Source organism: Astatotilapia calliptera, chromosome 17 (genome assembly GCF_900246225.1).
Source record: "Astatotilapia calliptera chromosome 17, fAstCal1.2, whole genome shotgun sequence".
Taxonomy (NCBI): Eukaryota; Metazoa; Chordata; class Actinopteri; order Cichliformes; family Cichlidae; genus Astatotilapia; species Astatotilapia calliptera.
In genome coordinates this window covers 27,633,903-27,653,480 of record NC_039318.1, presented here as the reverse complement: position 1 = coordinate 27,653,480, position 19,578 = coordinate 27,633,903, and positions in this window count along the sequence as shown.

The following is a 19,578-nucleotide window of genomic DNA, read 5'->3' as shown; positions in this document are numbered from 1 at the left end:
GCCTGTGTAACTGAGGCCTTAAGCACAGAGCGTTGGTCATGTCTAGGAAAATCTTTCACTGCGTCTAAGTTTACTGTCATGTGTGTTATCACCATTTTTGTTCAGAAAAATCGAGGATGACTGGATTGAAACTTACAACTGATTTTATTCACACAAGCTGCTAATTGATTTTAACTCTTCACTCAGTTAAATAAGTGAAATGCCTGCACTGTCGAGCCCTGCCCTGCCATCACTGCCTTCCTGCATTGTTTTCCCTGTCACTAAGAACTTTAAGAATGCCCTTCTTTCTGTTAGAAACCTCATACTTTCCAGTTTCCTGTAAGAACGGGGCCGAAGCTGGAAATTCCACATGCCTAGCAGAGGTTTTTTTATTGCCCCCATGACACCAACTAACTTTACTTTCATTGACACTTTGGGCTAAGTTCATTTTCACCTGGATCCTCTCCTATTACATGCATCCACCTTTTAGAGTTGTGTTACTGTCACGATCTGGCGAGGGCAGACTGTATGAATTGAAAAAGGACCCAAAATGCAGACTCCAAGGAACAGGGAACAAAACTTGAATGTTAACAAAAGGTGAGCCGTTTAATAAGGCTGGTAGAAAAGGTACAAACAAAGGGCAAGGCAAACTGAAGCAAAATTAACACAAACCTAAACTGGGGAATCTAAACAAACAATAAGAAAAACCTAGACAAGAAACTTGGAAGCATGGCATGGCATGAACAACAGACGACCTGACAATCACACACTGAAAACAGAGGACTTAAATACACAGGAGGTGATTAGGGGAAGTGGCAACACCTGGGGAAACAGCTGGCACACATGAACATAATGACATCACAGTGGGAGAGTAAAACTGAACACGATGAACACAGAAACGCCAGACCTCTTCACAATAAAACAGGAAACAGAGTGAGATATAGACATGACAACCTGAACTTGACAACATAAGCCACAGACATGAAATACATGAAAAGCAGGGGAGACTTAACATGGTGGAAGCACGAGGGGGAAATAATAACTAGAAACACTTAAGCATGATAACAAATGAACTTAGGAACCTGAAGGGCTTACATAAACTAAAACATCAAAAATGAACTAAAACTCAAAACACTGGGTCATAAGACCCAGGATCGTGACAGTTACAAGGCATAATTAGCTATTAAACCTGGATTTTTTAGTAGCTTTGTAAAAAAACAAAAAACTACAAAGATAAAAAATAAAACCTGAACCTCCTCCCATTATGAACCCAAACTGTTACTCTGGTACCACCAAGAAAAGGACTTAAATGAATGACTTGAGGCTCAAAATGCAGAAAAACAAGTTCAATTGTTTCATGTTCTTTTTCTTTCTCCCGTTTGGTCCACGTTAGAGTTGGAATCAGATTTAAAGTTTGATTGATTTAGAAACAAAAACCCATCTTTGTGATGAAGATTGAAGGTTTACTGATTTCACTTTACTGTCTACACACCTTGATCTCACACTATTTGGCCCTATGCTAGCTACGCTAACTCAAATGCACTGTGATATATTTACAACTGCAGCCTCAAGGGAAAATTTTTTGACACATTTAGTGTTACAATAACTAGCCTTATCACCCCACTGACGTGTACACAATCATCCACTCAACCAAGGAGCTTTTAGAAATGATGATGTGGCTGAAGGGTTCTGCTTCTCAGATGGTTCATGTTTTTTGAGTTTGCTTTTCATTTTCACATGAATCATCACCTGAGAGCAACAATTATGTTGCCAAATATAAAAAACAAGACCACAAAAAACACATTTACTGGCCTTCAAATGGCCCAAACTGCTTTTCTTTTGCACTGCAACATAAATAACAGCATTTAATCACAATTATGTTATTTCTTTCACACTTTCTTTCCCTCAACTAAATCCTGTGAGATTAGACCAGGGAGGGGAGAAAAGTGGAACAAAACAAAAAGGAAGGTGATGAAAGAAAAGGTGGGGTGAGCAACATGTGAGAAGCACTCATATTAAAAAAAAAGACACTGACAGGAACATACCCACAAACATAAACACAAGCGGACTTGTTGGCTAAGCTGTGCAGCAAGCCAGGGAATGGGATGATAGTGGACTGCAGAGGGTTTGATAGAGGCATTTGTGGGAGTCGCACACAGATGAGGACATGCATCTGTGAGTATTGCACTCAGTCATGGTATGGAATGCTACAGACTGGCAGAAAAACACACAAGTGCAACCCCCCCACACACACACACAGAAAGATCCTACACCATCAGACACAGCAGGATTAGACCCTCCCCTCTCTCTTTCACAAACACACACAGACACAGTGCAATGCTCTACAAGCTTCTAACAGTTTTCAATGCATCATGAGATTCAAGAGCATCAGAGCATGATGTCATCTTTTTTTAATACCACAGTACATAAAGCAAGAAGGCACGCATACACACAGACTAAGACTATTAATAACGCACCACGTTTAATCTGGACTTGATTTAAACAAGTGAGGCAGTAATCAAAACCAAATAATTCTTCACATTTGTGATCAAAAGCAAGCCAATCAACATTTTTAATCTTATAACACCTCCATATTTTAACACCAAAGCCAAACTATTTTTTTAAATTAACTAATTTGAAACCTTTTCTTTCAACTACATCTCAAACTATCATGAATATCACCGCTCAATTGGCACCACATCATTCACACTCCACATAATGAACCTTATTACTCCAAAATTATATTGTGGAAAAAATGTAAAAGTAAATAAAGGAGCAGAAAGTAAATGACATTAGACATATGCTCATTACTCTGCTGCGAAAAGGCATTCTGGGGAATTTTCCACATGATCCATTGGAAAATGGTAAAATGAAATCATGAAAGATGTTCGTTGTTGAAGTTTTCTACCTTTGGACTGGTACTTATTTAACTTTTCTACTCTAGCACTCAAATCCTTATTCATCCATTCACATGCTATGCTTTAGTCTATGCTTTTAAACACTTTCTATCTTTCACACACACTCATGGTGCTATTGGGGTCAATTTTGAGTTCAGCATCTTGCCAAACGACACTTTGACCATTGTTAAACTGTCTGACCGTGTGTTACCTCCTAAATGATGGACAGCCAGTCTACCTTTTGAGCCAAACTAAGGCTTTAAAACATTTCTTGGGAATTACATTGCTCATGATCAAAAATATGTGTTGCAGTCTAACATGTGATTCTGTGCTGTTAACAGTGAGCTCCTGTTTTAATTTAACCCCACTTTTATGCTATATCCTGTACACTGGAATTTTTATTGGAAGGGTGGTCTTGCATTTGGTATACAGACCACTTAACAGTTTATGTGCAAAAGTCCATGTAAGATACTGACAGGCATAGATCTGCAACCTCAGTTTTCATCCACTGCTGTTTGTCACGTTCACAGGCACCAAAAACTGTTGTTCCTCCAATGGCCACTTGAGGCTGTCTCCATAATTAAGTCAATCCCCATAATAGTGTTAAAATGTTTAATTTTCGAGGAAAAATAAATATGTTTACAGTCTAGTACATGGTCGCTATAGCTAATTTTGACTTTTTGTGGATGATTTTGTAAAACTATGCTTTTCAAATTGTATAAGGGACTTAAAGTTGGACTTTGCAAGCCATGCTGTGAATTTTGCCCCAGTGGGTGTGTCTCTCTCTGCCCTGCCTTGAGTAGACCAGGAGTACTTAAGTGCAGAAGAGCTCCAGGGACTGAAAGCTTTTGCTTTACAGCTTGTGACCTCTGTTTAAGCGCTTACCTCTGCTCTGTGGAGAGGAAGGTGCTTTGATTATTTAGCATTTCTAATGTACTCTTTATGTTTAGTGACCAACATCTAGGTTTTGTTGTTGTTTCTTTTAGATGGAGACAGCAGATAAAAATCTTTACTCTTTTTTCAACCTCGACACTTTTAGTTTCCTACATCCTCTGTACTCTAATGGGGACATAACAAAGTTTTACATAACTAAGAACACTTTAGCACAGATTTCAGTTGTACCAAGAGTGCTAGGTTCAATTTCTCCTGGAAGTAAAGAAATTTGGATGCCATTTAATCTCATTGTGCAGCATGGATGAACTTGACACACTACACTAGGGTGTTAACATGTTCTTGTCCTATTTAAAGAAAAAAATCAAGATGGGCAAAATGTCAAACACTTGGTTTCAAAACAGTAGTCCACAAACCAGTGGGTGTAGTCTCAGTCGATCATTTGTCTAAAGTCGGTTATCCACGCCTAAGTACTGCCAAGAACCTGAAGCACCCTGAGCAGGGCTGCGTGTCCACAGCCATTTTTCCACCAGCGGCTTTTATTTCCTCCACAAATCCTGCACTTACTTTTAGTTGAAAACAGTTCAAACTAGTTTTTAACATTGCAATGCTCATTAATGCCATTTCTTACCAACTAATCCAAATCAAAGAGAGGCAGGACGTATGACAACTACTTTCAACCCCTGTGACAAAGAAACGATCATCGGTGTAATTGAGAAGCCAGTTATTTATGATCTAACAATGAAGAAGGATGTTTGTACCTAGGAGTGATTGAGAGAAGCCTTTCAAGTGGCAGTTGTGACCTGTCAGGATTAGCTATTTTAAATTGGAGTAAAACATTTTAATAATTTTAATGATGTACGCTGCACAAGAAAACAGCACATTACTTTTTATAATGAGACTTTAGAGCTGTGATATTTGGGTAGAGTCAGAGAAACTGTAAATATATTAAACTCAGTGAACTATTGCTAGAGCAATACTGCCTCATACACTTTTCCTTAAAATTAGAACCAAATTTTATTTTGAGTTAAATACCTAACGAAAAATACCAATAGAGCAGGGCGATATGGCCAAAAATATTTATCACGATATATATTTGAAAATTTGCGATAACGATATAACTGACGATATAATTGATGCGAGACAAAATACAACTCCACAACATTACTAGCGCAAAAAGACAACCTTCCATTTATTTTCACGTAAACAAGAAGCTGGTTTTTATGTACATTAAAGCTTTATAAAAATGTAACAGTGCAAATGCAAATTCCTTGCTGAAAGTTTAACCCAAAGGCATTTCCAGTAGAAATGGGCTGACATATCCTGAGCATAACCATGTATAATATCCACTGAAGTTAAAAAGAGGTGCTTTGCAACATTAAACTGCAGTGTGCAGTACGCATTTTTCGGACCATAAGGTACACGGGATTATAAGGCACATTAAGCGAAACAAAGCAGTCAGATAAATCAAACTTTATTAAACTCATTCTTCTTGCTTCCTCCACTTCTGTACCATTGATTCATTAATGTTGACTTCTCTGGCAGCTGAGCTATTCCCATGTTGTTGCAGTATATTAATGACTAACCTCGTATTGTGGATGGATTATCTCAGTTGTTCTCCTGACTGAAGTTTGGTCCGTTTACAGCATCCTGCCATGCGATTGCATTTGTCTCTAACCATGAGGAACCTTCACGTTAACTTTTATAAGTGGAAAAGTGTTAGTGTTCGTCCTCCAGCTTCACTGTTTATGTTATGCTAACATAGCTGTGTCGCTAGCGATCACGTAGCACATCATTATATACCAGCTAGCCCAACTTCAGTAACCCTACAAACGTCACTGCTGTTTAGTTTCCTGTCTTCATTTATGTTGGAAGTGATAGCAGAGCTGTACGTTTGAATTTTTTCAGAAATCTCTCAGTCAGAACATGCTATATCATGCTTAGGTAACTAGCGAAACTAGCGAGCTAACTTCCGCTAGCTTCCTGCTAACTTCTAACTCCGTTAAATGTAATAACTTTTGTTTTCATGGATGCCTGGAAGTTAAACTTTATAGTTACACCTGGTAAAGCAGCAATGCTGATCGTTTTATTAAAGATCAAAGAATTTAGACAGTTTTCAACTCTCAGTGATGCTGCAGTGTTGTTTGACCTGAAGTCAAATATACGGAGTTTGGGACCCAGATTACTCCCAGATTTAAGAGCATCTTAGTCCGACAAATACGACAATAACAACGGCCGCTTGCATGTTCTGCAAAAAAATGTGCTTTGTTGTGTATCTGACGGACAAACACCAAACCAGTTCCACATCACGGAAGTTGCACCATTTTTACAAACCAACAATCGGCCATGTGCGTATGAAAACAAAGGCACTGCGCATGCGCGTTTTACTCCCATTCTATCGCGATATTTCATTTTCCTATCGTTGCCTAACATTATACCGGTATTACCGTGAACGGTATAATATGGCCCAGCCCTAAATACCAACATGGAAAATTATATCAAAACAAGCTGTGGCTGGAACGACCGCAAGAAGGCTTGCATCATTACCTGTCTCAGTGCCATGGCTCATTGTGCTGTGCTTGTAGGAGCAGCAAAGGTGTTAATGTGTTGCCATGAAGCGGTGTCGCTGTCTGGACATAGGGGGTGGTGAGCCTGTCATGCCCTGACACAGGCGAGCAGCTAAACTTAAAGTGTAGAGTGAGAGGAATGCCAAGGTCCAGTAAGCCCCTCGGGGCAATTAGGAAGGGAAGAGGAGATCCGACTGGGGAACAAGTGTGTGTTTTCATGTGTGTGTGTGTGTGTGAGAGAGAGACAGAGATAGAGTTGAGAGACTCAGTTGGAGTTCATGAGCTCATTTTCAGCCAGAGAAGTAACCAGTGAGCAAAGGAGTTCATGTGCAGTCAAGAGAACGAGAAGGGTAAGACAGCAAAGTTTAATCTGCCTTCCTCTTACAATATCACCACTACATTCACACACACTCAGTTACTGCACCAACCAACACACATGTGTGCCTAACCCTATCCTCAGGGACAAAGCTGGACATAACAGATCTGAATCACCCAAACAGAAAGCAGCTTTTTAAATCTCTTTATCTGTTTAAGTTGTCTGATGGTCAGTGACTTTTAAAAATTTCATCCAGACTGAAATGTCTGAACTGAGGAAAGAACTGGTACAAAAGTCTGTGCATTCTTAGTCACTTAGTCATTATGAAAGATTTCACCAAAAATTATTGCTCTGATGCATATGACATTTTGGATCCTTTTAGTGTCAAACAGTTATCCAGTGAAATAGCTTAACACCTGCAACACAGACTACTACACAGATGAATCCTCACTGGCTTTTCCTTCAGTGCCTCAAGACATCTGTGGCTTAAAAACATTACAACAGAATGCCCTGAAACATCTTTTTCCTGTTACTCCGAGGACATGAACCTATATGTACGAATTTAGGTGATTTTCAACTTTCAGTTTAAAGCCATGATTAGGTAGAATTTTATCAGTGCGTTAGTAAATGTAAACTAACTACTATTGGCCGCTTTGTGTTTGGTGCTGCAAGGCAAGGCCCCAGTCATACAGTTCTAGAAACTAGTCCATGACCATCTGGCAACCACCGGTCATAAGGAAAAAATTTAGTATTCCCCAACTGGTTGTGAGTGGTTGCTGGAGGTTGATGGCACTGACTAGGAAATGATGAAGTCCCAGTCACACAGACCTACAGACCAGTCAGAAACCCACTTGCAACCACATGTCGCTAAGGAAAAACGTTGCCAAGGAAAATATATATTCCCCAACTATTTGGGAAATGTCTCCTTGTGATTGATTGATCGCTATCATATTGTTGGGTCAGCGTTTGAAGTTACAGACCTGTCTGCAAACACTGTCTATGTACGCTCGTAATTATAATGAAACTGTGAAAAATGCAACAGAAATGGAAAATACAGAAAGCAAGAATTTGAATTATGAAACATGTTGGCTGCAGGATTGAGTCACAGCTTTTAAGATGAAGGTGAAGATTCTTCATTTCTGGTTTGCATTACAGTTTTTCAAGTTGCATTACCACTTGGCTAGTAATTAACAAATACTTGTAAGCTAACATAAAAAACTACAGGCAACTGTGAAAATCTGCTAGCAACCAAAGCAGTCACTGGGAGGCCTTTGGTGCAGCACCTTCTTTGTAACCGATTTCACCCATCGACAGCTAGCAATGTCAAAGAATCAGTCAGGTAATACACACATTTCCCTAGCAACTGGTGGTTTCCAGATGGTTGTGGACTGGTCTCCAATGCGGCGGACAACTCGTGAGCCATGTGCACATGATGTCACATGAGAAACCTTAACAGCCAGCACTGCATTTTTAATCCAAAGCAAAAATGTTACATTCCTATGTTTAACATCAAAGTTCTTAGGTAAGTTTCAAAGTAAAGCATCCCAAAAAATAGCTTTTCACTTTCATGAAACTTGTCTCTCCTCCAAAGTTAAATGAGGTTTGGGATGTTAAATAGCTTCACGGTGTTCAGTCACAGCTTCTCGCTGGCCTCACATACAGGAGACACCGTCATCCTGCTATGAGTCAACAGCAATTGGAGCAGAGGGATATTATGCACATGGTTAACTAGGTCAGCCTAGGACATACTGTGGCTGTCTAGTCAATTCAACATAGAATTATTTCCATACTGATTGGGTTTAACCTTTTGCAGACTCCAGCACACCCACTCACTGATTAAAACTTAACTAACACTTACTTGCTGCAGCAGACAAATCTTTTGCTTATTGTAGATTTTTAATGCTTCGTAAGTTATGAAGATTAGCGTTTGAGCTTTTAAAGGCTTATCGGCATACTGTATTAGCACAACAAGGTTATTTAGCTCTCTTAGGCTTAGAGCTGGACTTGCATCCCATCCCCCCCAGTATGCTCAAAGTTCAAAAGACTCATACCGGCTATCTTCAATAAACCACCTCCAGATAGATTTTTCACCCATAACTAAAGATTTGAGAGGTGCAGTCAACTTTCAGAAGCAGACATGCTCAAACAGACTATTTGAAATGAGATTGTGAGGTTTAAAGAAGCTGCATTTAATATATATTTAACTAAAAGTAAAAAAATAAATAAATAATAATAATAAAAAATACATATACATACACACATATATATTATATATAAAAATCTTCAGCACAGACAAGAAAAACATGTTAGCAAAGGCCAGCCTTGCTCTACCTGAAGCTAAAGAAACTTTGATCAAAGCCACAGTCACTGCACTGCAACCTTTGGTCTTTCAAGCTGTATATCCACAGACAAGTTGGAACAGCATCATGCTTAGTTGGCAATTTAGCAGTCCTTTGATTAAAACCTGATGGTGCAATTTGGAAACATAATGACCTGTTTATTACAAAGAAAGGAACTAATTGAATAAGTGGAAAATGAGTAAAGAGGATTAGAGATAGTGGAGCCTATTTCTCTTTTGGCTGAGGCCCAGGAATTCTTTACTTTGGCATTGTTGTGCAATAAAAAGAAGCTGTATTGTTTAGGAAACCAACTGAGAAACCAGGAAATGCTGTCGTGAGTCTGCTCATTGAGGGCTCCTGTCTTTTGGACATGAGGAACTAAAATATGGACGCGTCTCTTTCCAAGTTCTCTTTCTGCTAAAAGATTTGCCTGAAGTGTAACACAGAAGTTGTCACCTACTGAAAACTAAATCAACACGGAAGGCTGTTCAAATGAACAATTTCAAATTAATGGTTTTCAGAACAATATATATATTGTTCTAGTGTTTTTTGACCTCACACCACTATTGACAGCACAAAGCTTTTCATTGGCATTATGGAAAAATCATGCTATGGCCTAAAAAACGTCAAAATTGGTTTTCCTCCAACGATTATTTGAACGTCACACTAGAAGCAAGTGACCAGTGGTTGTGAGGGGAAAGATATGTATTCCCTGACTGGTTGGAAAAAACCTCTTTACAATTTCTTTGGCTACTAGCATCTTGCTGTAGTTGACCATAGTTAGAATGTTAAATGCCAATTTTTTAACAAACACTCGCTGAGCATGAGTGAAACTGTGAAAAGTGTGAGAAAACCAGAAAAACAGGGAATACTTGCCTTCAAACTAAAGGCTTTGCCTTCTGAAATGCCTTCAGTTTCCGTTTTGCATTTCATATTTTCAAGTTTTACTGCAGCTTGTTGAGTAGTTGGCAGTGTTTGCAGACAAGCTGACAACTGCCGAGCAAACAGCCGTGGGACTCTGCTGGCAATCAAAGCAACTGCAAGGAAACATTTGGAGCAGCATTGTTTTTGCGATTAATATAATATAATATATTTAATATGTTCACAAGTTGGGGTTCGGGTTCATTGCTTCTTGTTTGATGGTTTTAATCTGTACTCCCATACATCATTCCTCTTTAACCCACCCCACACTTCAAAATACTGTTTAGTAAAGCTATTGTGGTAATGATTACATTTATTAAACAAATTCATATTAAACTGCTAACTGTAAATTAATTAATTTGTTATCCATTCATCCATTTGTATTGCTCTTGTATAACAATGTCACATCAACTACCTTTGCCCCCAGGTGCAAGAGGCCTTATTATGCTGCTTAAATGACAGATGTGCTTGCTTTTTTAGGACATTTGCCAACAAACAGTACATAGCAATGTCCAATCCTGAGTTAATATTCATCACATCAGCATCTTTGCTAATGATCTTCACATTAATGTTTGAACTGCTGCCCTGAACTGTTTCCATTTTAGGATCAAGCTTGGAGCATCAAACAAGTTATGCCCTGTTTTGTGATTAACCCTGGCAGCCATACACTACAGCTGGAAACGCAACACAACATCCAGCACTGTGAAGCTCCAAGGCTGTAGACATGACAAGGACAGAGCAGGTAATCAATTATGCCCTCTATGGTATCCTTTCTGTCAGACTGAAGGGAACACAAATTATGAAATGGCTATTGAGAGCAGAATCTTTCGCCAGCTACAGTTTGGACAGGTTTGCAGCCAGACCTTGAAATCAATCATCATGGTCGAGCGAGGAAGGGAGGTTAATTCCAGTTGAGGCACAAGTGGTAAAGCCTGCTGAAGGATTCACAGTGAGCTGCAAATTGTTCACCGAGGTTTGTCAGAACCTTGGATTCTGCTACTGTAAGGACATTTTTTTAGAGTCAGTCCCAAAAGCTCAGGAGCATTTCTGTCTGACAAAGCTCTTTTTGCCTTTCAGTGTGGTTGTTGGTTGAATTAAGTGAAAAGAGAAAAAAACAAACAAAAACAAACAACAACTGCAAATAGCTTTTTTATTCAGATAGACATCTGGTCGCAGAGGCTTTATTACCAATCTGCAAGGTCCCTCCAGATTTATCTTTCTGTTCTCTCCCTGCTGTGCCTTCATTCCCCCTCTCTTCCCATTCTCTCTTTCTGCCTGCCATCCTATATCAGACCCACAGCTTCTGCAGTGCCCTCAAGCACATTCACAAATTGACATGCTGAATTCTCAGCTGGGACATTAAACCCTGGGGATCAAGCATACAGAGAAAGCTCAAGGGAGATTGTTTATGTTCATCACAAGGTGTACTAGCTGGATTTCCTTGCGAAAGGACCACAGTCCCTCATCTCTAATCTGCAGCTAGGCTTTGAGTGAGAAAAAAAGCTGCAAATAATCTTTTTATAAGTTAAAACCAATCACACAACATTAAAACCACAGGCTGAACTGATGCAATGTCCTGCTAGGAATTCTTGCATTAAGGTTAATATTGGTTTGACACATAACACACTTAAACAGTGCTGCAGGCCAAGTACACACCACCATCCCATGGTAACACTTTCTGATGGCAGTTCAGCACACTGCAAAACAGCTCAAACTCCTCAGATCACAATCAAATAGAGCATCGGTGGAACACGTTGGAACAAGCCAGCTAGGCCTATACCACGACACACCACCCACAGGACCCAAAGCGCTCTGTTGCCAATGTCCTTGTGCCAGTAATCACAGGACACCTCCAGAGCTCCCATGCTCGTGTCCTGCCAGGTCAGAGCTGTTTTGGTGGCAAGAAAGCTACCAACGCATTATTTGCAAGGTGTATTTTAATGCTGTGGATGATCCACGTACATCCTTTTAAGGGTGATGATTTATCTAAGTGGAGTAATGGACAGATGGAATAAAAGAAAATGTCTCCTCAATTATGAAAAATTGTATCACTTTGATGCTTTCATTTGTTAGTGGATGATGCTTGCAGGAATGTACTGGGATTGCGCTGCTTCAGTAGAATGATTGCTCTTATTCTTGCAAATGAGGACATATAATTAAATTTACAGTGCCACACACATTAGCGTTTGTTCTACACACTTCCACGCGGAGTTGCGCATGAGTATGAGCACACTGGGTTCGAAAAGGTACCACATTAATACTATATGTGAATTTTCTCGAACCCGCGCCTACGCACACACTTCTTGTCTTTTCAGGTCAGTTCAGTAGAGAGCACTCTGTGGTAATGAGCTGCTCCACTTTCATGACAGATGGAAAATGTGCAGCATGCCGCGCTCTTCTCCTCCCTTCCCTTCTCCACTCCACTTCGCCCAGTTCGCCCGACCATCCATCCACCCAATGGCGCCAGCACTTTAATGTATCAAATGAACGCGACGTGGAGGAGGAGGAGGAGGAGCCACTTGGAGTTGAGGCAGTGGAAAGAACGCCTCACCCTGTTCATCAATATTGCAGCTTTACCTGGTGAAAGCTAACACTGCCCAACATATTCCATCGTGTCATTGGAAGAAAGGATCAGATACCTTGGCTTGACATGCCAACATTGTTACCTGTACAAATGATGACGCAAAGCTTACTTAATTTTTCATGGTCTCTTTGAAGGAGGAGGAGAAGTTTGGAGGCACTGGAAAACAGAACGTGTTCACGAGTGCTATTATCAACAAGGAGGTCATGTTTGTTCTCAGGTGACAAGGTGAGAAGCGAAAGAAGCCTGAAGAACACGAGCTCCTCCTGGTGCAACCGGCTCATAAGAGAAGCCTGATCTTCAGGTGTACCTAAAAAGGATATGCATCATTTTATTCTCAGCTAAAATGGGAATATTAGGAAGCCACAAAAATAAAGAGCAAACCTGCAGCTTCTCAATGTCAATAATACATATGCACAACATTCTTCTACTGTCTACATTTACCTGTCTACCTCTCGAAACAATTACAAGAATGATCTGAAAAAAAAAAAATGCAATATTTACTCCACAAATAGGTGGCTAATTAGTTTAGTGGGTTATCCATTGGGTTGGTAAGCTGGAAGGTTGGTGGTTCAAGGGGGACACAGGGGACACAAACTCCCTATGAGTTGGGTCAGGAAGGGCATCCAACATAAAACCCAGCTAAAGGCAAACACCAAAGCAAACATGTGAAGCTAACTGCTGTGACAAGGGACAGCTTTTTTTAAAAAATCTACAAATCAAACATAAGAAACTTTGCTAAGGGCTTGTCTTTATGCCCTCTTTATCTTTCCCTCTATAATAGCACTTGTCTGTACAAGAAACCTGAACCAGCTGGCTTAACAAGTACATCAAGCGTTGCAGATTTATTTTGGTCTCTATTAATAATCCAGCACACTACAGCATAGATGTTTTAGGATTTGCTTCTAATTTAATTTAGTAAAGGTGAAAAAATGGAATGAAGGCAGTGCAATTATAAATAAAAGAGCAGCTACAGATTTGTGATAAATAAATAAAGCTTATACTAGTTCGTATAGTTGCTAGCAAACAGACGACTCCTCACTAATGAACCACCTGCAGCAGCTCAGCTCCTGCGTGAATGAACGTAACTTGAGTGAAGCGTAAAAGTGACTCAAATTCATATTCTGTCATGATGCCGCTCGTCTGAGCTGTGGTAACTGCTGCATATCTCATTGGTCAGAGGGAGAGTGCTGTCATGATAGCAGACTGCGTGCGTGGGATTGTGTGTGCCTGATCGTGTGTGGGTGTGTAACACGGTCTGGCTGAGGTCAGGGTTGGTGCACATTTAATCTGCTCTCTGGTTCCAGGCCACTCCAAGGACTTTGACACATCACTTCTGTATCTATTATTCATAACTGTGGTATTAGACTGTGTGTCTGTGTGCGCAGGTGCATGTGCGTGCATGTGTGGGCACAACACACCGTCCTTCTGAAGCACAATGTGGCTCAAAATTCGCCAGAATTTTTTTTGCAGCTATAATATCAACCTTGTTGCATAATCACAAAATTTCTACCACATACAAACTTACACTCACGCACGGGCACACTGTGCTCCCACTCCAGTTGCACAACCCCTGAATTTTAGGGATAGAATGGCCTTGTTTCATAAGCAGTCTGCTGCCTACTGGCAGCTGTGCTGTCAGATGAGGTCATTACTTGGGGCGGGTCACAAGCACAGTCTGGGCATAATGCTGGACACCATTGTGAAAACCCACCGTGTGTGAATGAGAATGACAGCCAAGGGCGACCCTAGAGCTGTGACAATCCTGTTGTGGGGAGGCTGCAGGGCATTTGTATTGTTTCTGTTTTGAGTCGTGTTACCTCGCTGGTTTGTGCAGCGATGCATCGAGGAAAACAGGGAACAGAGGAGTTGAATGATGCCTGTGTGTGTTGGTGTGTGAGTGCAGGCTGGTATTATTATCAGCTCAATGCCAGGGTGGGGTGAATGGCCTCAGTGTTATCTCTGGAGCACAGCTTGTTTACGCTAATAAACACAACTCTAACTCCACTCCAGCCAATTGTAAAGCGTGCATTTGCCTATTGATGCCACTCCAAAGCAAGAAATCATCCGGGATATGAATATACACGAGAACAATGTTGGTGCCTCACATTGTTGTACGCTGAACAATTTCTCTGGATGCTCACATGCCAGCAATAATCAGACACTGACGCCTCTTTTGAATTCAGTGATCCCCATTGTTGAGTTTGTGTGGACAGATTTTTCTGCCTTTCAGAAAACTTCTTCGTGCTGCAGATCAGGCCGCAAAGACACGCAAAGTTCAGATGAACCACTTATTTGGGCATCTGTACCAGGAAATTGTTTCAGCTCTTTCCATGAAAGTAAAGACCTCATTTAATGTCAATAGCCAACATGTTCCTGAAGAAGACTTGTGCTAATACTGCATGGGGGAGTGGAGCACTCAAATCATTTCATCCAGTAGCTAAAGCTTCTTTAAATCCCTCCAAACATGAATTTTTTGACCAATAGGAAAATAGTTAATATGATGGGAGTAAAACACCATTCCATCCAATAGTCAAGCACCTCAGTTGTTTACCCAAATCTCTGCAATCCCTCCGTGAATATTTATTCAGCCAATGCGAGTGCAGTAGCCCCAGTGCACAAGGACAAATGTCTGATGATTTCCTGCTGGCATCTAGCGTGAGTGTGTCTTAATCCCTCTGTGCAGTAGGCTATTTTGAAGAAGTGACTACAGAGTGTGATGGATATGTGCACATGCTTCACTGCCTGTGCTCACGTATGTTAATGTGGCTGTCTACATATGACTGTCTTCATCTTTCTTCATGTAGCGGCTTGTTTTCTGTTTCACCTCTTTAACCTCTAGCTTCCCCATGCCCACCCCCCACCGCCCCCTCTGCACCCCACCAAAGCCGCTTTGAGCTCTTTGCTCTGACATCACGGTAGTCATCATCAGTAGGCATGGAACAGACCATTAAGTGAGAAAGCGGGGGGAGATTACTTGCGAATCAGAACACTTTAGCTTTGGCGCTAAACAGAGAGTCTGAAAATCCACCTCGGGATGCAACAATGAGAAATTCTTGGCTTTCTTTTTTTTGTTGTTGTTGTTGTTGTTGTTGTTGTTGTTGTTGTTGTTGTTGTTGTTGTTGTTTTTTTGTTAGAGCATCTTTGATTACAACATAAATCTGATGCTCTAACAAACAAAAAAGTATGCTATAGCATCCCTTCGGCACAGAAGGAATGCTCCAAATATCTCTGCATCAGCAGAATAAAACTACCAGTCTCTCTCCAGTTCACTCTTCGCATTGTTGTTTTAAACATTATTAGTGAGAGGTCATGACTTATGGATATGTGCTGAATAAGAGATTAAAAAGGAGTCAAGAACAAACGAGAGACGATGTCTGCAAGCTAAACTGTTTGCCTCTAGGAGAGTGCAGTGACGTGTCAGTCCGGCAGGTCTTAGGCAGTCCTAGTCCGTGCTTCATGACACTGTGGGGAAAAGTCAGACACCAGAAGTTTCCATGAGCTCTACAAGCCAATCCTCTGTAAGGCTGCTAGCATGATTAAGGTGTCACAGCGACCTCCTGGACGTCTGTTTCAAGTTCACTGATGTGATGTAACACAGGCATCTCTTGACTCCATTAGTGGATCCGCCAGGCTAATGAGATGTTATTTTAAGAACAAACTGCACAATAAACTGAGGTATTCTGTGATCTGAATTTGTTTTAAATTATATTTGGGGAATTCTTTATTAAATCTGCCTAATGTACAAGTTCTGAAAGCAACATGTGAGCAGAATAGTAGTTTATGGTCACAGTCTAATCACAGTAAAGTTGCCAGGCTCAATAAGGGGGCAAATTTCGCTAGCCGCCTGGCCAGATTGCACATATATTCCCCCCCCCCCCTCATAATTAAGAGGTTTGAGTTGTTTATTTCAGAACCTTTTAAAAAGCTACATTTTTCTGACACCAGTTTTTAGAGATATTTGCAGACAGTAAAGTTCAGATGACAAACAGGAAATATAAGAAAGTCCAGATGTTCTTGTGTTATTGCTTGGCTGTTTTTGTGGGCAACCAGGATTCATGGCATGTCATCTCCAATGTTGATGAAGATTGGTCAGTTTGACAGACGAGATGTTTGCTGTCTTTACAAGATTGTACTATTTGTGGGAAGATCACAAATGCTCCAGTGCAAGTGGTCACAAAGTTACTACTGTGGAGTGAGCTATTCATATGTCTGTGAAGGTTCTCAGTCATTCATAGCAAAAGCAGAGATTTTAAGCAGAAGGCCTCGAAGGGGACAGTTCAACTAAAATCAAGTGTTATTTTTGTTTATTACATGCAGATTTTATCCCACCTTGCCACTGTTTTGGATTACATGACAGTCAGTTCTGAACTGTCAACTTAGCGCACTGAAAGGGCAACAGGAAAATGTAAAATCCAGAAGTGAAAAATGGAAAGAAGTTCAACTTTAACAGCTGAAGTGAAACCTCAAAGGCAAAGGTTAAACTGATGAGAAAATGAAAAGCATATATAAGGAAATGGAAAATGATTTACTTGCACATGAACTTGGACTGTTCATTACCCTCAGATGCCTTATGTTTTCTAGCTGCTGCATGGAAAGCCAAACTCATCTGACATCTTATCAAGACACAACCTGTGGTTGACCAAAAAATTTCCAAATCCTACTTTACCATCTAGTGGTATAACAGTACAAATATTACTTGAAATAAATGTCACGGATGCAGTGTTGATGAATCATGTACACAACAGCTGTCAAGGACACAAACAAGACAAGATGTTTCACTTCCTTTTTCAGTCTTGGCCACAAGAGATAGGAACCGATAAACAAAAAAACTCAAAGTTTCCACTGGGGCAGGCACTTTCTCACACTAAGCATATAATAAATATCAGACTAACATGCTGGAGAATAATATCTGAGCTAATGATGTCACATTGGTTTCCAAAAAGCGTGTATTCTGGAAACCCATGATGCACAGAAACTATTTACTTACTCTGAACTAAGAGCACTCAATGAAAACAACGCATAAACTTCTGCAAACAGGCACTCACAAACATATACACACTCTCCACAATCCAAATTCAGGTTTTGCCCCTGCAGTCCTGCAGCAGACGGATCCGGTAACAGTGTAGCCTTAATATTAACACAGGCTTTAAAAAAAGAAATGGAACCACATCCACAAGCTAAACCAACTGGACACCGGGAGCATTTTTAGCTATCTGAAATCCCCCATCTCCAGTTGTTCGGCCTACTTGCTGAAGGACTTTCCAGGTTCCAGTAGTATTTAATGTTGGCTGGCATAATGTTGTATTAACAGCTCATGTGGATGGCTGACTCAAATTCCTGCTAGGACACCCTTAGCATAATATCACTACAGCTGGGAAGCCCCACTCTGGAAGCCCCTAAATGTTCCCAGAACCTCCCCCAACAGCTTGACTTTAGCCCCCATTTCAGCCCAGTAAGCTGGCTGCAGCCGTGCGGTTAAAAATAAACCGCCAAGATGCCACGTTGGTCCTGAGGACATGTGTCCCCATAGCAACCTGAGATGACAGGTTACTGGAGGTCAAAGGTCGGATCTTAAGAGAATCATGTGACCTTGGGGACATGGAGGGGTGTAAAGACGAGAGTGGTCAGTCAGTCAGAAAAGTAGCAGCTGCAGCAACCACAAAGAAAATCCCTTCAGTGAGAGGAAGAGCGCATGGCATTTCTGCCCTCCACTGTCGCTCAGTGGAAAATATAAACATGCCCTTTGCAACTGAACGAAAGTCATTATGTAATTTAGCCAACAACAGTTTTCAGCAGCACATTTTCAATTATCTACAATACAAAACGAAGGCCATTTACGATTTTTCTCAGGGGAAAAATGCAAGAGATTTTTCTTGTGGAAAATTAACCAGAAAGTAACTATGCAAAATCAATACAGCAACAGAGTGCTAGAGATTTCACTCCCTTGCTGTTGGACGTTATCATTGCTCAATTTTAACTTTTAATTTTAGGACTATTGTCCATAGGTCTGCGCTGCTGATGCTTAACAGAAAGGTTTCTGTTTTTTTTGTTGTTGTTTTTTAATCTATTATGGAAATTACTGGGTGATGTTTTAAAATAGGCAATAAATAAAATAAATAAATAAAAAGCTTTCACTTTTATAATTACAGGCCAGTCTGGGCAACAAGCTACCAGAACATTTTGTGTAATATTACACATTTATTTCTCACAATTAAGCTGACGAGTTTCTATCATGTACAAAAACAACGTGCTGATATAACTACACTTCTTTTTATTATATTAACATATCTCAAGCATTAAATGTGCAAATAAACTTCTTTACACTAACACAAAGGGGAATTTTACTGGTCTGGTCCACTTAAGTGGTCCGTTTTTATTTTAAGAGGCTAAAAACATCCTTTAAACAATAAATAGAACATCACATGAGATTTAAGAAAATAAGAACAAACACATAATGAGCTGGTTTATGTTACTGGACTTCATAAATGTCAGCGTCACTCTGAGTCTCCCTACTTGTGAGGCACATCCTGGGAAATCCCCCGTCTTACTTTTCGTGATCAGAAGCTGGGGAAAAACCCCATGCAGAAGAGGTGAAGACCATCTAATGACCGTGTGATGGAAAAAAAACTAAAAGGAGAAGAGGAGAAGGTAAGAAGGAGAAATTACACTGCATGTAAGGCTGGCTGCAAGCGTGACCCAAGGGGAAGCCCTAGCAATAAATGGCTTTTAGTTGTAACTCCACCAGCCTCTCATATCTCATTCCTCTCATGCCGTCATTCACCAGCCGGTGGATATTTTGAACTTGTGTGGGTGACCCCAACACTGCTGTAAAAAGAAAAAGGCATCACATGGCCAAGTTGTGTAACACTTTCAACCTTGTGGGTGCAGCCAAAATCTCCAACTTATTACTTCCACAGTTTTTGCCACGTATGCATACAGACTGATTCCATTCTTTGGAATGTTGATAAATGGATGTGATAGCTGTTAAACTATCAATTGTAGCACTTAGTTGGCTTTGCAGTGCACTACATCAATATTTCTCCCTATTTTACTTTCTCGCTACTAAAAAGAAGGAAATATTTGT